The sequence below is a fragment of the Macaca thibetana genome, chromosome 13, assembly GCF_024542745.1.
Source record: "Macaca thibetana thibetana isolate TM-01 chromosome 13, ASM2454274v1, whole genome shotgun sequence".
Lineage (NCBI taxonomy): Eukaryota > Metazoa > Chordata > Mammalia > Primates > Cercopithecidae > Macaca > Macaca thibetana.
The window spans coordinates 81,587,252-81,614,681 of record NC_065590.1 but is presented as its reverse complement, the minus strand read 5'-3'; the positions used below and the strand labels follow the sequence as shown (position 1 = coordinate 81,614,681).

The following is a 27,430-nucleotide window of genomic DNA, read 5'->3' as shown; positions in this document are numbered from 1 at the left end:
GCAAGAACTGGAAGAACATACCTGGATCTTGAGAGTGCTGAACTTGGAGGTCAAGTATAAGGCTGGCAAGGAAATGTCTGTTGACATGGGCCACTCTTCCATGACTCACAATTTAATGTTCCAAAAAGGGCATCCGGAGCCAGTCCTAACATGCTGCTAGAATGGCTCATTTAAGGCGGAAATGTTTCTAATAATGTCTTAAAGGAAATAAATTGAAAATCCCGGAACTGCATGGCAAGGTATTAAGGAAGGAGTCAAAAGAGTGTCCCTATATCCCCTAGCCCCTACCAGGTACACTGGCCTGACAGCACCTGAGGGCTTTCTCTATCCTCGAGTCCATTTTGTTCCCTGCGTGGCACGCCTGACGTGTAGATCTACCACCTCCTGAAAAAAATCTTAATCAATGACTGAAAGAGATGGTATATAAATACTCCACCTACCTTTCCCCTAAAGGACTATAACTATAAGACACAAATTTTACATTTGCTCCTGGAGTTTCTCAGTGGGAATGCTGTGAAAAAATCAGTACCTGGTTGATAACAAATCTTGTATTTGCAATCTTTGCTGTCTCCCCTCTCCTATCTCACTTCCCACTCCCCTACTGGCTTTTCCAAGGATAACCTCCAAAACAAAATACTTGCATTTAAATCCTTGTCTACAAGTCAGCTACTGGGGGAATTAAGGCATTAAGTAGTTTCATTTCAAGCAATCTTATAATTCAGGTTACACAAAATCCAAATTAATGGGATACACCAAAACTGAGATTACTATAAACCATTTCCCTAGGCCCAGTCAACGTGACTCCATGCCAGTGCTTTAAGTACACTAATGCCTGTATCTTTGTAATTATGCTTTTAACAGTTCCATACCTAATAAGGGTATATCTACTCTAATACCACAGCTGATGAGATGCCCTTGCCATTCTGATATAACCTTGAAGACTAATACTACCACAAATGTAAGTACCTCTCCCTACTTCCTCCCACTTGAACTCCTAGCACTCTGCCTTTTCTTAGCCACACAATCTAGAGATAACCAATATCATTACCTTCACACTAACTCTAATTTCAAACCCTGCCATTTCCTTCCTCATAATCACGCTCATATCCACCCTCTTTTCCCATTTCAACTGCCAAAATCTTTGTCCACACTAATGCACAAATAAAATTCTATGACCTCAGATTCTATGATCTCAGAATCCCCCACCCCTGTCTTCCTGTGGGCATAGAGAGAAATCCAGTAGGCACATTTATTGAAACATATCTGGTCTTCAGTGGGTCCGAATCACCCTACTCAGGAGCTTCATTTCACCCAATTTAAAGAACCAGAACACAGCTTCAGTCTACAAAGTATAAAGAAGGCCAGGGTCCTAGCTATGCAAATGTAACGAAGTTTCATAAGCAAAGTTTCTTAAATCGAAAAGGGTTGAAACTTGGCCAGGTGCAGTGGCTCACGCCTGTAATCGCAGCACTTTGGGAGGCCAAGGCAGGCAGATCACCTGAGGTGAGGAGTTTAAGACCAGCCTGGCCAACATGGTGAAACCCAGTCTCTACTAAAACACACACAAAAAATTAGCTGGGTGTGGTGATGCATGCCTGTAATGCCAGCTAATTGGGAGGCTGAGGCAGGTGAATCTTTTAAACTCAGGAGCCAGAGGTTGCAGTGAGCTGAGATGGTGCCCCTGCACTTCAGCCTGGGCAACAGGGTGAGACTCCATCTCAAAAATAAATAAATAAATAAAAGGGTTGAAACTGAAAGTTCCTAGAAGAGGCTGTTTAATATCCTAAGCCCAAAGCAAAACCAAATGAATGGGTTTGGAAAGCACAACCCATGAAATAAAAAAATCAATAGATTGGATTTTATCAAAATTAGCTGCCCTGCAAAAGATACTATTAAGTCAATGAAAAGACAGGCAACTGAGTGACAGAAAATATTTTCAAAACACATATCTGATGAAGTACTTGTATACAAATTATATAAAGAGCACTGGGCACGGTGACTCACACCTGTAATCCCAACAGGATCTGGAAGGCTGAGGTGGGGAGATCACTTCAGCCCATGAGTTCAAGACCCGCCTGGGCAACATGGCAAAAGCTCATCTCTACAAGAAAAACACAAAAACCGCCAGGCATGGTGCACACCTGTATTCCTGGCTACTCAGGAGGCTGAGGTGGGAAGGATCACTTGTGCCCAGGAGTTCGAGGCTGCAGTGAACTGTGATCGCACCACTGCACTCCAGCCTGGGTGACGAAGCGAAACCCTGTCTCAAACAAACAAAACTCATAAAACTCAGTAACAAGACAACAGCTCAATCAAAAACAATCAAAAGATCTGAACAGAAAGCTTACCAAAGAAGATACACAGATGGTAAATAAGCATATGAAAAGATGTTCAACAACATTTATTATTTGGAAATTACAAATTAAAACAACAAAATAACACTACATACCTACCAGAGTGGTTAAAATAAAAACAACTGACAACATCAAATGCTGACAAGGGCCGATTGCAATGGCTCATGCCTGTAATCCCAGCACTCTGGGAGGCCGAGGTGGGTGGATCACCTGAAGTCAGGAGTTCAAGACTAGCCTAGCTAACATGGCAAAACCCTGTCTCTACTAAAAGTACAAAAGTTAGCTGGGCATGGTGGTGCACACCTGTACTCCCAGCTACTCAGGAGGCTGAGGCAGGAGAGTTGGTTGAACCTGGGAGGCAGAGGTTGCAGTATGCCGAAATCGCACCACTGCACTCCAGCCTGGGCAACAGAGTGAGACTCCATTTCAAAAAAGAGAACAAAAAAAATGCTGACAAGGATGCAGAGGCAGCAGGAACTCTCATCATTGCTGATGGGAATGCACAAGCAGTCACGTTGTAAGAAACCTGGCAGTTTCTTACAAAGCTAATCACAGTCTTACATGTGATCCAATAATTGCACTGCTGGGTATTTGCTCAACTGAGTTGAAAATTTATGTCCACACAAAACCTGCACCCTAATGTTTACAGCTTTATTCTTGATTGCCAAAAGCTGGAAGCAATGATGATGCCCTTCAAAAGGTGAATGCATAAATAAACTGCAACAGTTCATAAATGGAACATTGTTCAGCAATAAAAAAAACAAAGTATCAAGCCATCAAAAGACATGGGGGAACCTTAAATGCATAATGCTAAGTGAAAAAAAGCCAGTGTGAAAAGGTTACATACTGTATAACTCCAATTTTATGACCTTCTAGAAAAACAGAAACAGGAAAATGATCAGCGGTTGCCAGAGGTTTGGGGGAAGCGGGTGGTGAACTGAGTAGGTGAAGCACAGGGCAATTTTTAGGGCAGAGAAACTATTCTGTATGATACTATAATGGTGAAAACATGACACTATGTGTTTGTCAACACCGACAGAACTTTACAACACAAAGAGTGAATCTTTATTTTTTAATCTTTTAACTTTTTATTTATTTATTTTGTATAGACAGGGTCTCACTATTGTTGTGCAGTCTGGTCTCAAACTCCTGGGCTCAAGCGATCCTCCCCACTGCTTCTCAAAGTTTCAGGACTACAGGAGTGAGCCACCACACCAGCCACAAAGAGTGAACCCTAATGCATGCAATTTAAAAAAAAAAATCTGAGGATCCCAGAATGAAATGCAGAGTGTGACAAAGCAATCCAACTGTATTACATATGTATGAAATGACCTCGTTGAAGAGGGTGGAGAAAAGGTAGTGACAAGAATGTGGAAGGACTGAGCAACACCATCAAACAACCAGAGCTAACTGACATCTAGAGAACACTCTACCGACAATAATGAAACGTACATTCTTCTTAGGTGCACGTGAAACATGTACCAAGAAAGACCAGCTCTTGGGCCATAAAACAAACAGTAACAAATTCGAAAGAATTAAAATCATACAGAGTATGTTACCTGACCATAATGGATTGAAACTAGAATTCACTAAAAGAGACAAGTCAATGAAATCAAAAGCTGGTTCTTTGAAAGGATCAATAAAATTGATAAACCTCTAGCAAGACAGAAAAACAAAAACAAAAACAAAAGGGCATAAATTATCAATACTACTAACGAAACAGGGGAAGTTATCACTATAGAACACACGAACATTAAAAGAAACACCATAGAAATATTATGAACAATTCCATTCTATACATACAACAACTCAGATAAAACTGACCAATTCCTCAAAAGCTACAAATTGCCAGAACTCGCCCAGGATGAAACAGATAACCAGAATAACCCTGTAACTACTGAAGACATTGAATTTGTAGTTTTGTTTTTTTTTTTTTAAACCTGTGAAAGGAATCTACAAGCCCAAATCTACAAGATCTCTTCCAGATAACAAAAGACAAGCAACACATTTTGTAGCCAGCATTACCCAGATAACAAAACCCAACGAAGGCAGAGAAACAGGAAAACTACCAATCAGTGTTCACGAATATTGTTCATTCATTTTCATTGCAAAAGTCTTCAATGAAATATCAGCAAATGATATCCATGAATGTATGAAAACTTATTACAAAACCATAGTAATAAAAAAAGTGTAGTATTGACACAAGGATAGCAATAGGAGTCAATGGAACAGACTGAGAGTCCAGAAGCATATTCTTACACTTATGGTCATGTGATTTTCAACAAAGGTACCAAGACAATTCAATAGAGAAAGAATAGTCTTTTCAACAAGTGGTGCTGGAATGAAACTGCAATATATTCATACAAATCGTGTACAATGGAATATTGTTCAGCCATAAAAAGGAATGAAGTACTGAAGCATGCTACAACATGGATGTACCTTGAAAATGCTATGCTGAATGAAAGAAGCCAGTCATAAAAGACCACGTATTATATGATTCCAATTCTATGAAATGTCCACAACAGGTAAATCCATAGCAACAGAAGATTAATCATTGGTTTCCAGGGCTTTGTGGAGGGTTAACAGGGGGAGGGTGAATAGGGAGTAACTGCTAATGAGTACAGGGTTCTTTTTAGGGATGATGCAAATGTTCTGAAATTAATAGTGGTGGCTGCACAACTCTAGAAATACACTAAAAACCACTGAATTGTAGGTTGAATTATATAGTATGTGAATTATATCTCAAATAAGTTAAACAGAAAAAATATATCTTGGTTGATTCTCTTTTCGGACTCAGCCCGCCTGCACCCAGGGGATTAAAAAGCTTTATTGCTCACACAAAGCCTGTTTGGTGGTCTCTTCACACGGACGCACATGACATTTTGGTGCCGTGACTCGGATCAGGGACCTCCCTTGGGAGATCAATCCCCTGTCCTGCTCTTTGTTCCGTGAGAAAGATCCACCTACAACCTCGGGTCCTCAGACCCATCAGCCCAAGGAACATCTCACCAATTTTAAATCGGGTAAGCGGCCCCTTTTTACTCTCTTCTCCAACCTCTCTCACTATCCCTCAACCTCTTTCTCCTTTCAATCTTAGCGTGACCCTTCAATCTCTCCCTTCTCTTAATTTAAATTCCTTTCATTTTCTGGTAGAGACAAAGGAGACACGTTTTATCCATGGACCCAAAACGCCAGCGCCGGTCACGGACTGGGGAAGGCAGCCTTCCCTTGGTGTTTAATCATTGCAGGGACGCCTCTCTGATTACTCACCCACGTTTCAGAGGTGTCTGACCACGCTGCAGGGATGCCTGCCTTGGTCCTTCACCCTTAGCGGCAAGTCCCACTTTTCTGGGGGAGGGGCAAGCACCCTGATCCCCTTCTCTCCCTGTTTCTTCCCCTTCTCTGCTTTTCTGGGGGAAGGGCAAGCACCCCGACCTCTTATTTTTGCACCTCAACCTCTTATTTTTGCGCCCCGACCTTATTTTTGTGCCCCAACCTCTTATTTTTGCGCCGCAATCCCTTACTTCCATGCCCCGACCCCTTTCCCGCTTTTCTGGAGGGCAAGAACCCCCGAACTCCTTCTCTCTGTGTCTCTACTCTCTATCTTGGCTTGCCTCCTTCACTATGGGCAACCTTCCACCCTCCATTCCTCCTTCTTCTGCCTTAGCCTGTGTTCTCAAGAACTTAAAACCTCTTCAACTCACACCTGACCTAAAACCTAAACGCCTTATTTTCTTCTATAATGCTGCTTAACTCCAATACAAACTCGACAGTAGTTCCAAATAGCCAGAAAACGGCACTTTAGATTTTTCCATTCTACAAGATCTAAATAATTGTTGTCGTAAAATGGGCAAACGGTCTGAGATGCCTGACGTCCAGGCATTCTTTTACACATCGGTTCCCCCCTAGTCTCTGTTCCCAATGCGACTCGTCCCAAATCTTCCTTCTTTCCCTCCCGCCTGTCCCCTCAGTCCCAACCCCAAGCGTCGCTGAGTCTTTCCAGTCTTCCTTTTCTACAGACCCATCTGACCTCTTCCCTCCTCGCCAGGCCCAGCTAGGTCCCAATTTTTCCTCAGTCTCTGCTCCCCCACCCTATAATCCTTTTATCACCTCCCCTCCTCACACTCGGTCTGGCTTACAGTTTCGTTCCGCGACTAGCCCTCCCCAACCTGTCCAGCAATTTCCTCTTAAAAAAGTGGCTACAGCTAAAGGCATAGTCAAGATTAATGTTCCTTTTTCTTTATCCGACCCCTCCTAAATCAGTTAGCGTTTAGGCTCTTTTTCATCAAATTTTTTAAAAAAGTTAGCCCAGTTCATGGCCTGTTTAGCAGCAACTCCGAGACGCTTTTCAGCCCCAGACCCTAAAAGGTCACAACGCCGTCTTATTCTTAATATACATTTTATTACCCAGTCTGCTCCTGACATTAAATAAAACTTCAAAAATTAAATTCCGGCCCTCAAACCCCACAACAGGACTTAATGAACCTCGCCTTCAAGGTGTACAATAATAGAGAAGAGGCAGCCAAGTAGCAACTTATTTCTGAGTTGCAATTCCTTGCCTCCACTGTGAGACAAACCCCAGTCACATCTCCAGCACACAACTCCAAATGCCTGAACGGCAGCTGCCAGGGATTCCTCCAGAACCTCCTCCCCCAGGAGCTTGCTATAAGTGCCAGAAATCTGGCCACTGGGCCAAGGAATGCCTACAGCCCAGGATTCCTCCAAAGCCGTGTCCCATCTGTGTGGGACCCCACTAGAAATCGGACTGTCCAACTTGCCCAACAGCCACTCCCAGAGCCCCTGGAGCTCTGGCCCAAGGCTCTCTGACTGACTCCTTTCCAGACCTTCTTGGCTTAGCGGCTGAAGAGCGATGCTGCCACATCTCCTCGGAAGCCTCCTGGACCATCACAGACGCTTTGGGTAACTCTTACAGTGGAGGGTAAGTCCGTCCCCTTCTTAATCAATACGGAGGCTACCTATTCCACATTACCTTCTTTTCAAGGTCCTGTTTCCCTTGCCTCCATAACTGTTGTGGGTATTGACGGCCAGGCTTCTAAACCTCTTAAAATTCCCCAACTCTAGTGCCAACTTGGGCAACATTCTTTTATGCACTCCTTTTTAGTTATCCCCACCTGTCCAGTTCCCTTAGTAGGCCAAGACATTTTAACCAAATTAGCTGCTTCCCTGACTATTCCTGAACTACAGCCACATCTCATTGCCGCCCCTCTCTCCAACCCAAAGCCTCCTTTGTGTCTTCCCCTCGTATCCCCCACCTCAACCCACAAGTATAGGATACCTCTACTCCCTCCTTGGTGACTGATCATGCACCCCTAACCATCTCTTTAAAACCTAATCACTCTTACCCCACTCAACATCAATATCCTATCCCACAGCATGCTTTAAAAGGATTAAAGCCTGTTATCACTCGCCTGCTAGAGCATGGGCTTCTAAAACCTATAAACTCTCCTTACAATTTCCCCATTTTACCTGTCCTAAAACCAGACAAGTGTTACAGATTAGTTCAAGATCTGCACCTTATCAACCAAACTGTTTTGCTATCCACCCTGTGGAGCCCAACCTGTACACTCTTTTGTCCTCAATACCTTCCTCCACAACTCACTATTCCGTTCTTGATCTTAAAGATGTTTTTTTCACTATACCCCTGCATCCTTCATCCCAGCCTCTCTTTGCTTTCACTTAGACTGACCCTGACACCCATCAGGCTCAGCAAATTACCTAGGCTCTACTGCTGCAAGACCTCAAGGACAACCCCATTACTTCAGTCAAGCCCAAATTTCTTCCTCATCTGTTACGTATCTTGGCAAAATTCTCATAAAAACACATGTGCTCTCCCTGCTGATCGTGTTCGGCTAATCTCCCAAACCCCAATCCCTTCTACAAAACAACAACTCCTTTCCTTCCTAGGCATGGTTAGTGCAGACAGAATTCTTAGACAAGAGCCGGGACTGCGTCCTGTAGTCTTTCCGTCCAAAATACTTGACCTTACTGTTTCAGCCTAGCCCTCACGTCTGCGTGCAGCGGCTGCCACTGCTTTAATACTGTTAGAGGCCCTAAAAATCACAAACTATGCTCAACTTTCTACAGTTCTCATAACTTCCAAAATCTATTTTCTTCCCCAACCACCGCTCAGGACAATGCTTATGCTGATAAGTTAGCTAAAAAAGCAGCTAGCTTCCAACTTCTATCCCTCACGGCAGTTTTCCTCCTTCACATCGGCCACTCCCACCTACTCCCCCTGCCCCCCCCCGCCCCCCCCCCCTGAAACTTCCACCTATCAATCTCTTCCCACACAAGGCAAATAGTTCTTAGACCAAGGAAATTATCTCCTTCCAGCCTCACAGGCCCATTCTATTCTGTCGTCATTTCATAACCTCTTCCATGTAGGTTGCAAGCCGCTAGCCTGTCTCTTAGAACCTCTCATTTCCTTTCCATCATGGAAATCTATCCTCAAGGAGATCACTTCTCAGTGTTCCATCTGCTATTCTACTACCCCTCAGAGATTGTTCAGGCCCCCTCCCTCTCCTACACATCAAGCCCGGGGATTTGCTCCTGCCCAGGACTGGCAAATTGACTTTACTCATATGTCAGAAAACTATAATACCTCTTGGTCTAGGTAGACACTTTCACTGGATAAGTAGAGGCCTTTCCCACAGGGTCTGAGAACGACACCGCGGTCATTTCTTCCCTTCTGTCAGACATAATTCCTCAGTTTGGCCTTCCTACCTCTATAGAGTCTGATAACGGACCAGCCCTTAATAGTCAAATGACCCGAGCAGTTTCTCAGGCTCTTAGTATTCAGTGAACCCTTTATATCTTTTACCGTCCTCAGTCTTCAAGAAAGGTAGAACAGACTAATAGTCTTTTAAAAACACACCTCACCAAGCTCAGCCACCAACTTAAAAAGGACTAGATAATACTTTTACCACTTTCCTTTCTCAGAATTCAGGCCTGTCCTCGGAATGCTACGGGTTACAGCCCATTTGAGCTCCTGTGTGGACACTCCTTTTTATTAGGTCCCAGTCTCATTCCAGACACCAGACCAACTTAAACTGCACCCCAAAAAACTTTCATCCCTACTGTCTTCTGTCTAGTCATACTCCTATTCACCATTCTCAACTACTCATAAATGCTCTGCTCGTGTTTACACTGCTAGTTTACAGTTTCTCCAAGCCATCACAGCTGGTATCTCCTAGTGCTATCCCAAACCACCGCCACTCTAAATTTCCTCTTAAATAAATAATCTTTGCTAGCAAGGCTATGCTGAGCCTCCTTAAGCACTCCAATTAGATGTCCTAGGTCCTCTCAATTCTTAGTTCTTTAATACCTGTTTTCTCTCCTTTTCTTATTCAGACCTTGTGTCTTCCGTTTAGTTTTTCAATTCATACAAAACTGCATCCAAGCCATCACCAATCGTTCTATACGACAAATGTTTCTTCTAACGACCCCACAGTATCACCCCTTACCGCAAAATCTTCCTTCAGCTTAATCTCTTCCACTCTAGGTTCCCACGCTGCCCCTAATCTTGCTTGAAGCAGCCCTGAGAAACATCACCCATTCTCTCTCCATACCACCGCCCCCAAAATTTTCGCCACCCCAACACTTCAACACTATTTTGCTTTATTTTTCTTATTAATATAAGAAGGCAGGAATGTCACGCCCCTGAGCCCAAGCCAAGCCATCGCATCCCCTGTGACTTGCACGTCTGCCCAGATGGCCTGAAGTAACTGAAGAATCACAAAAGAAGTACAAATGCCCTGCCCCGCCTTAACTGATGACATTCCACCACAAAAGAAGTGAAAACGGCCTGTCCTTGCCTTAAGCAATGACATTACCTTGTGAAATTCCTTTTCCTGGCTCATCCTGGCTCAAAAATCTCCCACACTGAGCACCTTGTAACCCCCACTCCTGCCTGCCAGAGAACAACCCCTCTTTGACTGTAATTTTCCTTTACCTACCCAAATCCCATAAAACAGCCCCACCCTTATCTCCCTTCGCTAACTCTCTTTTCGAACACAGCCCACCTGCACCCAGGTGATTAAAAAGCTTTATTGCTCACACACACACACAAAAAAGGAAAAAGATATCTTACTACACATAACCCTTGGGTAATTGTTTTCACTAAATATACTGCTAAGATTCACCCTATTGTTTATTCTTTTTTTTTTTTTTTTTACCGCCGTATAATTCCCAAACTGCATTTTAATCTACTCTCCTGCTGATGGAAATCTGAGTTGTTTCTAGTTTTGTTTTTTCTATCATGGACAGTGTTGCTACAAACATTGTTGTACGTGTCTCTTACTGCACAAGGTCAAGAGTTTATCTTGGGTGTATATCTACGAAAGGAATTGCCAAAACGTTTTTTAAAGCGCACCAAAGTACATTCCTGTCAGTGGTATATCAGAGTTCCTGTGAATTCACAATCTCTCCAACACTTGGTCCACCAGGCTTTTCAAATTTTGCCAATAGCATGGGTATATGATTTCATCTCATTGTGGTCTTGATTTGTATTTCTTTGATCACTAATGAAAGTGCCCATCTCTAATACGTTTACTGGTCATATGTGTTTCCTTTTCTGTGAGGTGCCTGTTTACGTCTTTTGCAATTAAGCTTTTGTTACAGTAGTCTTGAAATATCTTTTAATCTCAACATAGGGAAGGACTTTCTAAGCAAAAGTTTGTCTAAGTTAAACTACACTTTTTAAAAACTCTATGTATCAAAACTCATGAGAAAGATGAAAAGACAAGTCACAAACTGGGAGAAGAGACCTGCAACGCATATAATCAACAACTGGTATCCATGATATGCACAGAACTTGTATAAACCGATAAGAAAATTTGACATAAGATATAAGCAGGCAATTCACAGAAGAGGCAACAAAAATGGAAAACAAATATATAAAAAGTTGCACATAATAACTCAAGACTAAACTATAATATCTAAGGATCCACAGTTGAGGTATAAAACCATAAAGAAATCCAAGAAAGGGATTACTATACAAATTGGGACAGTGATTGCTCTGGGAGGAAAGGAAGGGGCTATGACTGGGATGAGGTACATGGAGCTTTTAAAAGGGCTGGCAGAATTTTTAAGCTTTATGGAAATATTATTTTTTATGTATTCTCTTATAACTTTTTTCACTTAATATTTTGAAATTGATCCATCGCGATGGCAGGTTTCTTCACCTGGATGAAGATGACATAAGTGTTTGCTCTACGATAATTCACTAAGCTGTAATTTTTTTAGTATCTGTTTTATTCTGCAACACAAAATTTACAAAAATATAATTTACCTATCACACACATCAAATGAAAAAAATGAGTCTGAAAATATCATTTATATTGGCAAAAATATGAGGTGACGTGAATTCTCATATATAACCACTTTGAACAGCAAAAGCAGTATCTAGTAATATTAAAAATGGACATAGGCTGGGCATGGTGGCTCATACCTGTAATCCCAACACTTTGGGAGGCCAAAGCGGGTGGATTACCTGAGGTCAGGATTTCGAGACCAGCCTGCCCTACATGGCGAAACCCCATCTCTACAGAAAATACAAAAAATTAGCCGGGCATGGTGGCGCGTGCCTGTAGTCCCAGCTACTCAGGAGGCTAAGGCAGGAGAACTGCTTGAACCTGGGAGGTGGAGGTTGCAGTGAGCCGAGATTGTGCCACTGCACTCCAGCCCAGGCGACAAGAGAGAAACTGTATCTCAAAAAAAATAGACAATGGATATATCTAATTACCCAGAAATTCCCCTTTTACAACTACATCCTAAGGAGACACATACAAGAATGCTTACGATGACACTATTTGTACACACAAAATCAGAAACACCCTAAATATACATCAACAGAAGCATGGGAAAATAAAATTATACTATAGTCAATCAGAATAGAATAAAGCAGAGCTACATTTATCGAGATGGATCATTTCAAAATATTAAGTGAAAAAAGTTACAAGAGAATACATAAAAAATAATATTTCCATAAAGCTTAAAAACATGCATATTAACAGAAGCAGGACTGGGACTATGGTGAGGTGAATGAGGCACCTAGGGCACAAAATGTAAGGAAGCGTCATACTGGGGGTCATGCAAGCCCATGACTGAGGGGCTCCTTACATTGGGGACCTAGGTGCCTCCTCATCTCACCCTGGCCCTGATCCTGAACATAACATACATAGATGCAAACACATACACACACACACACACACACACACACACACACACACACACACACACACAGCAAAAGTACAAAGAAGTATATAGAAGGCCAGGCGCAGTGGCTCACGCCTGTAATCCCAGCACTTTGGGAGGCCTAGGCGGGCGTATCAAGAGGTCAGATGGAGACCATCCTGGCTAACACAGTGAAACCCTGTCTCTACTAAAAAATACAAAAAATTAGCAGGGCATGGTGACAGGCACCTGTAGTCCCAGCTACTCCGGAGGCTAAGGCAGGAGAATGGCATGAACCCGGGGGGCGGAGTTTGCAGTGAGCCGAGATCACACCACTGCACTCCAGCCTGGGCGACAGACGGAGACTCTGTCTCAAAAAAAGCATATGGAAATGGTAATCATCAAATTCAGAAAAGTGAGTATCTCTGGGGATAGAAACAGAATCGTGACCGCAGAGGTATACCAACTCCACTGGCTACATTTTCTCTCTTAGGCTGGGTTCTAGGTACAATATATTCTTTTTGTGTGTGTGTGCTCCATTTATTTAAGTGGAAATACATATTTTTTTAAATTTTACTTTAAGTTCTGGGATACATGTGCAGAACGTGCAGGTTTGTTGCATGGGTATACATGTGCCACGGTGGTTTGCTGCACCTATTGACCCATCATCTAAGTTTTAAGCCCTGCATGCATTAGGCAGTTGTCCTAATGCTCTCCCTCTCCTTGCACCCGACCCCCCAACAGGCTCCTGTGTGTGTTGTTCCTCTCCCTGCATCCATGTGTTCTCAGTGTTCAACTCCCACTTATGAGTGAGAAAATGTGGTATTTGGTTTTCTGTTCCTGTGTTAGTTTGCTGAGAATGATGGCTTCCAGTTTCATCCATGTCCCTGCAAAGGACATGAACTCATCCTTTTGTATGGCTGCATAGTATTCCATGGTGTGCATGTGCCACATTTTCTTTATCCATTCTATCATTAATGAGTATTTGGGTTGGTTCCAAGTCTTTACTATTGTAAATAGTGCTGCAATAAACATACGTGTGCATGTGTCTTTACAGTAGAATGATTTATAATCCTTTGGGTATATACCCAGTAATGCCACTGCTGTCAAATGGTGTTTCCGGTTCTAGATCCTCAAGTAATCCCCACACTGTCTTCCACAATGGTTGAACAATATATTATTTTTTATGCTTTATATGTCCTATTTCTTTATAATATTTTAGATCATCTACTTTCAGTATATTCTCTGGTAAGTCTTATCCTGAGAGTTTTAGCAGGGGGGAAAGGCAGTTCTCCATATATTTTATTATTGAAACAGAGTATACCAAATACCATAAGCTCTGTACTTTTATCCAAATATAAATGAACTCTATAATATGGTACAATAGCCATGATTTCAAATCTTTAGCAACGTGTTCTACCAGTATCTCAACAATAGTTGCTAATAAAGGATACATTTCAATTTTATACTAAACTCAAATTACTTATCTATATATTATTTCAGCCACTGTTACCAAACAGGAAGAACAAGAATTTATGGCTTTTTGCCTTTTATTCCTAAACCTCAAAAATAACTTCTAAAAATGTATTATTAAGCTTAATAAAATGTTAAGGTACTGGATTAACTAGAGCATGACTACCAATCACTGAAAAATGTCAGTAAGTCTGTCTTTATATTCTGAATGCTTAGTTTTTAAGTATCTCAATTTATAACATTAGCCCATAATATCATTAGTCAATACCTTCAGGCACAATGTACTCAACGGTGTATATAAATCCATATTTTAAATAGTATTTTTAGTAATTTTAACCTATTTTTTATTAATGCTTCTTCATCAATCTGATGAGATCACCATTGTTTTTATATTTTCCATTTGACTGACAAGTTCATAATATAAATAGAAGTATCCACTCTGTTTCTTTCTGGCTGTTCACATGTGTTTGCATTATTACTTCCATCTTCAGTTGACTCTGAAACTTCAACCTGCATTTTCTTTGCAGGAAACTTTGTGAGCCATTTGTCTATTTTGCAAGGTTCATTTTATTCAAATCAGGTAATATGATCTGGAAGACCACTAAACCCAGCAGAGGTGAACTAAACCATGTGCTAAAACAATACAAGCAGGTAAATAAGGAGGATCACATTATCAGCCCCTCCAGGCGGTGGGGTTCCCTAGCTTACCATACCTGACAGACATCATCAGACACAGATGAAGTAAAGTGTCAACCTATGGGTTAAATACTGGTAAAACTTGATTGCTCGTATTTTCTTGTAATACCCTGCCTAGAGGATCATTTTACATACCTCCCACTTTGGAGACTATTGCTCTTTTTAAAAGTAGTGAGAAGACACATGCACACGTATGTTTATTGCAGCACTATTCACAATAGCAAAGACTTGGAATCAACCCAAATGTCCATCAGTGACAGATTGGATTAAGAAAATGTGGCACATATACACCATGGAATACTATGCAGCCATCAAAAAGGATGAGTTTGTGTCCTTTGTAGGGACATGGATGCAGCTGGAAACCATCATTCTTAGCAAACTATCACAAGAACAGAAAACCAAACACCGCATGTTCTCATTCATAGGTGGGAACTGAACAATGAGATCACTTGGACTCGGGAAGGGGAACATCACACACAGGGGCCTATCATGGGGAGGGGGGAGGGGGGAGGGATTGCACTGGGAGTTATACCTGATGTAAATGACGAGTTGATGGGTGCAGCACACCAACATGGCACAAGTATACATATGTAACAAACCTGCACGTTATGCACATGTACTCTACAACTTAAAGTATAATAATAATAAATAAATTAAAAAAAAAAAAAAGTAGTGAGAAAACAAGACTGCACTGAGCTTGAGGAGATTTTCAGGATTAGGGCTGTTAGAAGTAGAGAGGAAACTAAGAGTCTAAGTGGTCAGGTAACTTGGCCTGAAGTTGCAAAGCTAGGAATCTGGAGTTTTGACGATGACGATGCTAAAGCCCATTTTCTTTCTACTGTGTCACATCGCCCCCTCCAGGGCAACATCAAGCTTCAAGGAATAAGGAAAGAATACAGGTCCCAAAACTGTGGTACTGGATCAGACCTTAAATCATGGAGTTAAGTAGGGTCTGGAAGAGAGTGCAGCAAAAAGTTTGGATCCTTGTTAGTTCTTACACTCTGTTCTATTCATAGAAGATAGAGTGTTTCAGACCTGGACTACGTCTACACGTAGAAGTTTCGTAACTCCCACAGTAAAGACTAAAAGAAAAGGAGAGGTGGCTTTGGAAGTGTCGCCAGAACGTCTCTGTACATGCTTTGGCGTTAGACAGCCTTTATTTCCTTTGAATATTTTTGTTAATTTCTTAACCCTGCCAGTTCTCAGCTACGTCAAAGCATCCGAGTATTGAAATTTCTTATATAAGTTCACCACTTCCCACCATCTCCCTGTCAGTTTTTCTTTGGATGTCCATTTAATTAAGAAGTCAGTGAGGGGCCAGGCACGGTGGCTCATGCCTGTAATCCCAGCACTTTGGGAGGCTGAGGCGGGCAGATCACGAGGTCAGGAGATGGAGACCATCCTGGCCGACACAATGAAACCCGGTCTCTAATAAAAATACAAAAAATTAGCCAGGTGGCACGTGCCTACAGTCCCAGCTACTCGGGAGGCTGAGGCAGGAGAATCCCCTGAACCCTGGAGGTGGCGGTTACAGTGACTGGAGATTGCGCCACTGCACTCCAGCCTGGGTGACAGAGCGAGACTCCAACTCAAAAAAAAAAAAAGAAGTAGTTAGTGATGACTAAGACTCTCATTAACACTTAGTTATAACAAGCCAAACTTTATTGAAAGAGAACTTCCTTGCTTATTTCAGAAAAATTCTCAAATATCCTTCCTCTGTAACTTTTCTCTCCTCCTTCAGATTTAAAAAAAAAAAAAAAAAAAAAAGGCCAGGGATAATAAATGTTCATAAAACCTTAAAGATTTGCTTTTTACAAATCTGAGAGGGTTCTCTAGGTTCCAATAAAAAAATTCACTAACTGCACTCCACTACAACAGAGAGTTCTGAGTAGCTAAATATAACCTCATAGGGCTGTGGTAATTCTTAAATAAATAACATGTAAAGCATTTAGCACGATAACTGGCATCAGGTAAGAGCCCAATAAATGTTAGCTATTATTATTGATATTATTAGTACTATTCAAATATAGTGAAGTTACAATGATATTTAGTCCAACCCTGATTACTACAGCATTTCAGTCCTATTTTAACTTATATATAATGTTAATATACAAAAATTCAAGTTTAAAATATGTTTTATTTAAAGGTTGTGAGGTTTTCATGTTAAAAATGAATTAACAAGTAAATCATATACATCTGTTTCTCTCAGTTACCTACAACTCAGAGAGGTCTGTCCTACTCTTGACATGTTAAAGAGGAGGAAAAATAATTTCAAGAAATGCCCCCAAAAAAGGCCTCCATAAAATTCAACACCCAATTAAAAATACTTACCAAGAACAGAAGAAAACTTTCTTAAATTGACAAAAGACATCTTCCAAAAACCATCAGTAAACATCATATCTAACAGTGAAACACTGGAAACGTTACCACTCAGCAAAAAGATTAAAATGCCCATTATCATACTTATTCTTGTACCGGAGGGCCTAGGCAATGCCATAACAAAGAAAAAATTCTTCGTATAAAGTTGAGAAAGGAGCTTGGTTAATTAAATCTTCTAGAAAGTGGCCCAGTAAGTACATTCTTTGATGCATCCTCTCTGCTCTAAATACACAATAATGGATAAAATATTTTTTAACAATATTTTTTAAAAATTAAGTTCAAAACCAAGACAAACCTCTATTTGGAGAAACAGAATAGATACACAAAGTTGCAAGCAGGACTGAAGCTCTAGGCTTGCTGGATCCTGAGTCTAGAACCAGGTGTGCACTTCCTGTGGGGTAGTAAAAACAGAAAGCAAAGGAGGATGAAGAAATGGAGACATCTGGGCCAGACCCACTGCTTAAGGCCAGCAATGATGCTGGAGCTGAAAGGAAACTAAAAAATACTGCTGCCAAGCTCTGCCTAGAACTACAGTTTATCTAATACTCTAGGCTTAGATAAGTGGGAAGATATAAACAGCCTCAGGACCAGGAACTGAGTCAAGACTCATACTGTATGAGAAGATCAAAAATAGCCCAATTAACTCAAAGGGCAGGACCCTTAGCCCACAATTATCGTATCTGATTCTAGACTGAGGTCCAGTAGGCCAACTGAAGCACCTGAAATATCACCACACAGAGGAGAGTGGGCACAGAAGATAAGAAAACAAAATCTAAAGCACTCACCCTGAAAATGGGTCTGTCATTTGGCTGGGTGTGGTAGGTCACGCCTCTAATCCCAGCACTTTAGTAGGCTGTGGTAGGCGAATCGCTTGAGGTCAGGAGTTCGAGACCAGCCTGGCCAACATGGTGAAACCCTGTCTCCACTAAAAATACAAAAATTAGCCAGGCGTGGTGGCGGGCGCCTACAATCCCAGCTACTTGGGAGGCTGAGGCAGGAGAATCACTTGAACCTGGGAGGCAGAGGCAGAGGTTGCAGTGAGCCAACATCGTGCCACTGTACTCCATCCTGGGTAACAGAGCCAGACTCCATCTCAAAAACAACAACAACACAAAAAAAGAGTCTGTAATTCAAAACTTCAAAACACATGAAGAGATACACTGAAAGACAGCCAACAAAACCAATAACTGAGTATTATTCCAGGTGAAGTTTAATTTTACAGAACAGTCTGACAGACCTATTATATAAGTACATTTAGGGTACTTAGACAAAAAATGTAAAAATTATTGGGAATGCAAATGGTACAGTCACTTTGAAAGATAATTTAATAGTTTCCTACAAAGCTTAATATATTCTTACTGTTTGACCCAGAAATCACTCTCCTAGGTATTTTCCCAAGTGAGTTACAAACTTAATATCTACACAAACACCTGCACACAGATGTTTATAGCAGTTTTATTCAAAAACTGCCAAAAACTAGAAGCAACCAAGATGTCCTTCAGTAGGTGAACGAATAAACAAACTGTGGTGTTTCCATGAAATGGAATATTATTATTCAGCGCTAAAAAGAAACGAGCTGGCCGGGCACGGTGGCTCATGTCTGTAATCCCAGCACTTTGGGAGGCCAAGGCAGGCAGATCACGAGGTCAAGAGATCGAGACCATCCTGGTTAACATGGTGAAACCCCATCTCTACTAAAAATACAAAAAATTAGCCGGGCGTGGTGGTGGGTGCCTGTAGTCCCAGCTACTCAGGAGGCTGAGGCAGGAGAATGGCATGAATCCGGGAGGCGGAGCTTGGAATGAGCTGAGATTGTACCACTGCACTCCAGCCTGGGCGACAGAGCGAGACTCCATTTCAAAAAAAAAAAAAAAAAAGAAAAAGAAAAAGAAATGAGCTATCAAGTCACCAAAAAAACTTAGAGGAAACTTAAATGCATATTGCTAAGTGAAAGAATCCAATCTGAGTTGGCTCCATACTATACAATTCCAAATCTATGACATTTCCAACTCTGGAAAAGGTAAAACTATAGCCATGTAATGACATTTATTCTGTCTGTACTGCTAAGTATTTTACAAGTGAGCCACTTGCAGAGTTGTAGCATGCAGTCATGCCATGTAATGACATTACATGTAATGCCATGTTAATGATCCATGACATTATGCATTTGTCAAATCCATAGAATATACAATACAAAGAGTGAACTCTAAATCATGAACTTTAACAACAATGTATCAATATTGGTTTATCAATTACAATAAAGGGAGCATACTAATGCAAGATGTTAATAGGAGAAACCACATGGCAAAGAGTGGGTACATGGAAACTCTGTTCTATTCAGCTATATTGGCCACAGTTATGTTAATCTATTTTTATTCCATTATGTATATTGTTTAAAAAACTGTATTACTGATAATTGCACTTGAGCACATACACAAAAGAAATGGAAACAGAGACTTAAACAGACATATGGATACCAATGTTCATAGCAGCACTCCTTGTAATGGCCAAAACAGGGAAAGAACCCAAATGTCCATCAATGAATGAATAAACAAAATGTGGTAGATGCATACCATGAAATATTATTCAGCCTTAAAAAGGAAATGTTGACACATGCTACAATATGAATGAACTTTAAGCACATTATACTAAGTGAAATCAGCCAGATACAAAAGGGCAAATCTTGTAATGACTCCATTCATATGAGGTACCTAGAGTAGTCGAATTCATAGACAGTAAGTAGAATGGTGGTTGCCAGGGGCTGAGGGAAGAATGGGGAGCTGGTGTTTAAGGGGTACAGAGTTTCGGTTGGGGACAATGAAAAAGCTCTGAAGACAGTGGTGATGGCTGTGCAACAACGTGAATGTATTTCATGCTACAGAACTGTACACTTAAAAATGGTTAAAATTGTAATTTTTATGTTATGTGTATTTTACTATAATAAAAAAAAGAGTGCTGAAAAACGAGTCATCCAAATTGAAAAAACAAAAATTGCATCTCTTCATTATACCATACATAGAAATAAATTCCATATGGAAAGCAAACCTTTTTTAAACTTTTGGAAGAAAATACAAGAATATATCATTAACACCATGAGAGAGAGAAAATTTTCTTAAACCAGATACACACCCGAAAAAAGACAAGCCATTTAAGGGAAATTTTTCATAAATATGACATTAAACTTAAATGGTATATACAACCAAACACATTGTTAACAAAGGGAAAGAAAAGCCTAGGGCTGGCAGGATGCATTTGCAACACACAGACCCATTGAAGAATCAGCATCTAAAGGAACCCAACTGTTCCTCAGTGAGTAAAAGGATACATACGCTGTGATGTAAGTCGACAACAGGGCCAGGTGTAGGGGCTCATGCCTGTAATCCCAACACTTTGGGAGGATCTCTTGCCAGCCTGAGCAACATGGCGAGACTGCATCTCCACAAAAAATTTTAAAATTAGCCAGGCATAGTGGCACGCAAGTGTAGTCCCAGCTACTTGGGGGAATCACTTGAGCCCTGGAGTGCCACTGCTCTCCAGCCTGGGCAACAGAGCAAGACCCCATCTCAAAAAAAAAAAAAAAAAAGCCTACAACTGAATACACTAAGCAGTTAAAAATAAATGGATTAAATCCACAAGTAGCAACATGGTTATAGCCCCATTAATTATGAAGTAACATGCGTACCTCTGACCCAGCAATTGTATTTTTTCATTCACTGCAGCAACAGTCCTTAATAAGAATACGAAATAAACTACAATACATACTACATAAGAGATTGTGTAGTAGTTAAAACGACTCAGGTTGATTCCTGTGTTCCAACATGAAAAGATCTCAAAATCATTCTGTTAGGGGAAAAAACTGCAGAACACTGTGTACGGTATGATGTCATTAATGCAGAGGAGAAAAAACTGCTTTTTTTATTCTGCGTTACCTATGTATACATGGAAATACACAGAGAATAGTCTGGAAAGACCACAAAAACTGATAACTTCTGTTTCCGTGAGTAGATCAAGGGGGCCTTTATTCTGTCTGTACTGTCTGAGTATCTGACAAGTGTGTGTGTTCCTTATATATACAAGAAAATACATAGAGAATAGTCTGGAAAGACCACAAAAACTGATAACTTGTTTCCGTGAGTAGGTCAAGGGGGCCTTTATTCTGTCTGTACTGTTTGGGTATCTGACAAGTGAGTGTGTGTTCTGAGTGACCTGCAGAGTTGCAGCACACAGTCACACAGAGTACGCACTACACAACTCCAGAAGCTGCCAGGCACGGGGACTCCAATGTGAATGATGCTCCCTAAAGCTGGGCAGTATACAATCTACACAACTAGACGCCACAGCTCTGATGCTTATGTAATTCGAAATCAATAAAAGGGAGTGGGGAGGATAGAGAATGGACTGCAAACCAGCATAAGGGAACATTCTGGGGCAATGGAAATTTCTTGATTGGAATGCTGGTTACAAAGTATACAGCAGTCCCCCACTCAGAAATAAACAATTTGTAAGTTTTAAGTTGTGTACCATTCTGAGCAGCCTGATGAAATTTTGTGCCATCCCACTCTGTCCCACCTGGGATGTGAACCATTCCTTTGTCCAGCATATCCACACTGCATAAGCCACCCTCTGGTTACTCACTTAGTAGCTGTCTCAATGATCAGATTGACTGTCATGGTATCACAGTGCTTGTGTTCAAGTAACCACTGTTTTACTTAATAATAAACCCGAAGTGCAAGAGTAGTGATGCTGGCAATTGGGATATGCCACAGAGAAGCCAAACATATGCCTAACAGAAATCATTAATCTCTCATGGTACCTAATTTATAAGTTAAAACTTTATCATAGGTGCTTAAGTATAGGGGAAAAAAACAGTCTATATAGGGTTTGGAATCAGCTGTGGCTTCAGGCATCCACTGGTGCTCTTGGAACATATCCCTGAGGCTAATGGGGGGACCACTGTACACATTTTTCCAAAACTCATCCAACCACACATGGGAAATCTGTACATTTTATTGTGTCCACTATACATCAATAGGTTGGTTTTAAAATAAATATATAAACAAAATATCATCGAGAGCGCCTGGAATAAGGCACCCAATATTGTAGAACCTATGCACCTCTCAACAAGAGACCTGCTGGCTGTACACAGTCACACAGAGTATGCACTACACAACTCCAGGAGCTGCCGGGCACGGGGACTCCAATGTGAATGGTGCTCCCTAAAGCTGGGCAGTATACAATCTACACAACTAGACGCCACAGCTCTGATGCTCATATAATTCAAACAGGAGAAATAAATTTACTTATTCAAGACTTCCTATACAATGCCAGATTTTGATTATTACTCTTATTTTTCACACGAAGAAACTAAGGCCCTGGGGTAATATAAAGACAAAAAATAAAACAATAAGTTGAAATTCTCTTGGTTCTGAGTCTAATTTTCTAACCATAGGTAGAAATTTGTCTCCCGGGCATAGTGGACATCCAAAAACTGCCAGCACTACCTTGACTGCACAACCCCTTTGAAAGGCAATTCCACTTATGCATTATGATAAAAATCCTCAGAGAACTCATAAAAGGTCAAGTTTTAATTTGGCAGACAAAGTAACCCAACAGGCACTGCAACCCAGGTTACTGAAACAGCAGCCTGGAGCTCCAGAGTTCAGAAATTCAACCAAGGCAGAGGACAGGTAGGATTCTAGCCCTTACAGAAAAGCAGAGGCACCGATAGCCTCGCACTACAGGTCTAAGATCCAAGAACTAGGATGAAAATGAAAAAGTGTTTTCTAGACAACACTACCCTCTTCCTTCTCAAGTGACAGGAAAAGCCAATGGGAGAAGGAACAAAATGGGATGATCTCAAGCAACAGCCCAAGGAGCAAGCTCTTGACGGTCAACATGTAAGACACACGGGAAAGTGGTAGCATGGCCACAGAAACCAAGACCTCGCCGCCTTAGCCATTGCTTTAACGTGCCCAGACCTTAGAAACTGGGTTGCCTGGCATGGCAAAAAAAAAAAAAAAAAAAGCAGAGAGAGAGAACTTGTGGAACAGGGGAAATCTAGCAACGTTCCCTAACACTAGAGTGACTGACACTGCTCCATGGCAAATGTGGCCAAATCTTGCTTGTCCATTCATTCATGCAATAGACATTTATGGCTCGACCGCTGTGAGACAGGCAACATTCTCAAGACTTTGCAGTGAATTGTCATGGAGCTTATTTCTGGTTGGGAAGGAAACTTCCTTTCTTTCCAAACGTCTTTTTTCCCCTCTGAGAGCCCCCTTTAAATGGTACCCGTAGGAGCCTTCGTAGGAGCCTTCGAAACTCTCCCAAATTTCTCCCATAGGCTTATTTGACCTTTCCGCTTTTTCTCCAAACCACGCAAATTATGGCTTCAATTTCCCAATACTGGGAAAAGACAAAAGAGACCTAAAGTGAATACGGCATAAAACATAAAATTGGACGCTCTTTTGTATTTTATGTGCATATCTTCACAGTCACACTGCCAGCACCTCAATAACATGAGGGTGTTTCATACTATTTCGTGGCCCCAGTGCTGACTACGGGTCTCTACCCACAGTAGCTGGAAGGTCTTTCTAATCCCAAGGCCTGGCACGGGAATTTAAGGGCAAGTATTCGTTACCGGCATCCTCCTCTCGGGACACTTTCCTGACCAGGGTGACCTCCCGGACAGGTTCGCTATTAGGCGCCTCGGGAAAAAGTGATTTGGGGTGATCTGAAATAAATATCCTTCCCTCTGCCAGGGCCTGCCCGCCTCACCTGCCCTCTGCCAGGACCTGCCTCACTCGCCCCTTCAGCACCTAATGCAGAGCCGCCTCCAGGCGAGCCGGGCTCGGGCAGCATCAGCCCGGCGCCGCGCCCCAGCTCGCGCCCGTGCCCCGGCGCGTTCCGGACCCCGAGACCCCTCCCGGCCCGGGCTCCGCAGCATCCCCTCTGCCTGTCCCTCCGCGGCCGACTGCGCTGTCCCACCTCGCAGCCCCGCGCGGTGCAGTGGCCCCGGCTCCCCGCGCCCTCCCCGCCTCCCGCGGCGCCGCACCCGCAGACTCCCGGGTCCCCAGTCCCGGCGCAGCGCGGGCTCCCGTCCCGCACCTCGCGGGCGCGAGGCTCCAGCCCGACTCTGCTCCCCGCAGCCCCGGCGGCGGCCGCAGACCCCCACCTTGCTCACTTCCCTGCAGGAGCAGGGGGCGTCGGGAAGGTCTCCTGCGGCCTCACTCCTCCTCACGCTCCGGCCCGGCCCCCTCGGCTGAGGCAGCGGCGGCGCCCACTCAGGCCCCGGAGCCGCCCCCGCGGCGAACGTTCGCAGCGCCTGGCTCGCACCGCTTCCCCGCCCGGCACGCGCAGCGCCCGCCCCCGGCGCGAGGGCGCGAGGGCGGAGGGCGGAGGGTGGAGGGTGGAGGGGCGGGCGCGCGCCCAGCGCGAGCGCGCGACCGGGGGCGTGGCTTCCGCGCGCGAGGAGGGGGCGGGAGCGGCCGAGCACCCCTTCACCCCGCCCCCGCGGTTCCGGGCAGGCGGGAAGCTGGCTCCATCCAGGCTTCTCCCGCTCTCTGGCGCCGGGCCCGGTGCCTTTCCATCCGCTGGTATCCGCCGGCAGGGTGCCCGGCCCGACGTGACTACCGGGCAAAGAATGCAAAGAGCCACCCCGTGAATCATTCTCTGCGCCTAGGGCACAAGTCTCTGCCCGAGTGACCCGCATGAACTCCGCAAGCTCGCTCAGCCGCGGCGTTCACCCCGCGCCGCACCAGGTACCTGTGGGCGCACGATCACGGTCACAGCGCCTGGGCTCGAGGCTCCCCAAACTTAGCGGGGAAAACAGCCGTGTACACAACCAAGTCCGGTGACCTGTGCAGAGCCAAGGCACAGTGCGATGCTGTGGGAAGGCACAGAAGCTAGAGATGACTTCCGCTTGGACGCCGCAGAGGGCTTCCTGGAAGAGGCGGCATTTATGGTCAGCCTCGAAGGAAGAAAAAGAAGTCCTAAGAGGAAAAAGGGAGGACATTAGGGCTGGGAAAACAGATTGGGCAAAGGAGCCAGGGGCAGTCAGATTTACCATCAAAGCACCAGCTTTTTTGTGTTTTACTGTTATCCATCTTTTATAGAATTCTTTCCAAACTGTGTGAAATACAGGAGATGGTGCCAAATTAGGATGTAGCAAGGACTTTGTAAATGGTTCAAATGGTCATTTTTCTCAACGTTACTTAAGACTCAAAACAGCAACGTCCTTTAGGGGCTATTGGTCAATGATGAAGGCTGTAAGCTCCAGAGCTAAGCGACCCCAGGCTTGCATGCTGGGAGTATGGTTTTCACTGTTTTTTGGCACCTTATGGTAAGGCAGATCGTGCCACCTCCTGCTGCTGCCTGCCTGCCTGCCTTTAGAACACCCTCTTCCTCCTCCTCTCCTTTTATTTTTAAACTCCTATGGTGAAGGAAATGCTGATAACCAACTTTGTTAAATGGGAACAAATAGGTTCCTCAAAAGATGAGCATTTTTGGCCGAGCGTCGAGGCTCACGCCCGTAATCCTAGCATTTTGGGAGGCTGAGGCGGGCAGATCACTTGAGGTCAGGGGTTCGAGACCAGCCTGGCCAACATGGCAGAACTCTGTCTCTACTAAAAATACAAAAATTAGCCGGGCGTGGTGGTGTACACCTGTAATCCCAGCTACTTGGGAGGCTGAGGCAGGAGAATCGCTTGAACTTAGGAGGCAGAGGTTTCAGTGAGCCGAGATCGCGCCACTGTACTCCAAGCCTGGGCAAGAGAGTGAGACTCTGTCTCAAAAGAAAAAAAAAAAGATGGACATCTTACCTTTCATATATGAAGTGTGAATATTTTCATGCTTGAGGAGAATTATCTCTTGTAGGCACGGTCTTGGCTATGTTTTGTACATATGAAGATACTCAGAATCAGGTAAGAGACATCTAGCCTCTTCATTTGCCCTTTTTGAGCACCCACTATGTGGAAGGCATTGAGAGGTGTTAAACATTGATTCTGTTATTCGGAGAAAAGATGTGTAAATAATATAAAATAAATGTGTAAATATTGCTTGATATGTTTGTTCTATTGATTGAAACCAAGGTAATTTCAATATGTGGGCTAGACAACCATAAACCATAAGGGAATTAAATATTTCAAGGACACTGTATTGGCATCTCCATCTCTGTTCTCTGTTTCTTCACTTCCCACATCCTCAGAAAACTTCTCAAACACCTTTCAATCATTCTCCCCCTCTCACTCCAAAATTACCAGCTTCTCTTTGTCTCTTTCCTTAATCATCTATACATGTTTAAGCTTTTCCTGTCCTCAAGAAAAAGGAAGAAACCCTTTCTCTGTCCCTCTAGATTCTGCTTCAGTTACTAGTCCCTCTCTGAGTTTTCCTTCACAAATGTCTTGAAAGTCATCTACCCTCATCTCTACCTCCTTAGCAGCTCCTCAGCTCCTCAAACCTATGTAGTTTCTGTCCACACCGCATCACTGCATTGCTCTCAGTCATGAATGGCTTGTTTGATCCTAAATACCACAAGCCATCTTTGAGTCCTCATATTATTAGAACTCTCAGTGACATTTGACAGAGTACCCCACTCTTTCTGAAACTCCCTTGGTGTCATGGCATGACTCCTTTCTTTGTTGTTTTTTTTTTTTTTTTTTTTTTTTTTGAGACGGAGTCTCACGCTGGTGCCCAGGCTGGAGTGCAGTGGCGCGATCTCGACTCACTGCAAGCTCCGCCTCCTCGGTTCACGCCATTCTCCTGCCTCAGCCTCCTGAGTAGCTGGGACTACAGGCGCCTGCCACCGCGCCCGGCTAATTTTTTGTATTTTTAGTAGAGACGGGGTTTCACTGTGGTCTCGATCTCCTGACCTTGTGATCCGCCCGCCTCGGCCTCCCAAAGTGCTGGGATTACAGGCTTGAGCCACCACACCCGGCCTTGGCATGACTCCTTTCTTAACCCCTGTGACCACTTCTCAGTTTCACAGATTCTCTCTTCAGCTGGTCTCACTCCACACATTCTCCCTGGACCATTCCATCCACTCTGTGTCTTCATCTGCCGCATATCAGCAACTCCCAAGTGCACTATCTCTAGCTCAGGCCACTCATCTTGGTTCCATATTCACAAAAGCCCGCCAGACTTCTCTACTGGGTGTCCTAGAGATACCCCACACTCTACATGTCTAAACTACTGTCCACCCAGTTGCCCAATTCAGAAACTGGGGGCCATTCTTGATTCCTTCTTCTCCTGCCACCCCTCTGCCCTGATGCCATTCCCAACAACCACTAAGTCCCATTGATGCTTCCTCATAAATAAATAACTAGAATGTATCCCTC

The 27,430-nt window shown here is 43.2% G+C and overlaps 1 protein-coding gene across 8 annotated transcripts in view; it reads right to left on the bottom strand.

Annotated features, from left to right (window-relative positions):
- Positions 1–24,539, bottom strand: part of DTNB (dystrobrevin beta) — a 303,400-nt gene extending 278,861 nt beyond the window's left edge. For 7 of the 8 annotated variants that reach the window (XM_050753647.1, XM_050753643.1, XM_050753648.1 and 4 more), the window contains exon 1: positions 24,271–24,465. The gene's annotated coding sequence lies outside the window, so the exon portion shown is untranslated. Of the gene's footprint in view, positions 1–24,270 lie in introns of all 8 variants that reach the window. The other variant, XM_050753639.1, reaches the window with a different exon arrangement.
- Between the last annotated feature and the right edge of the window lie 2,891 nt (positions 24,540–27,430).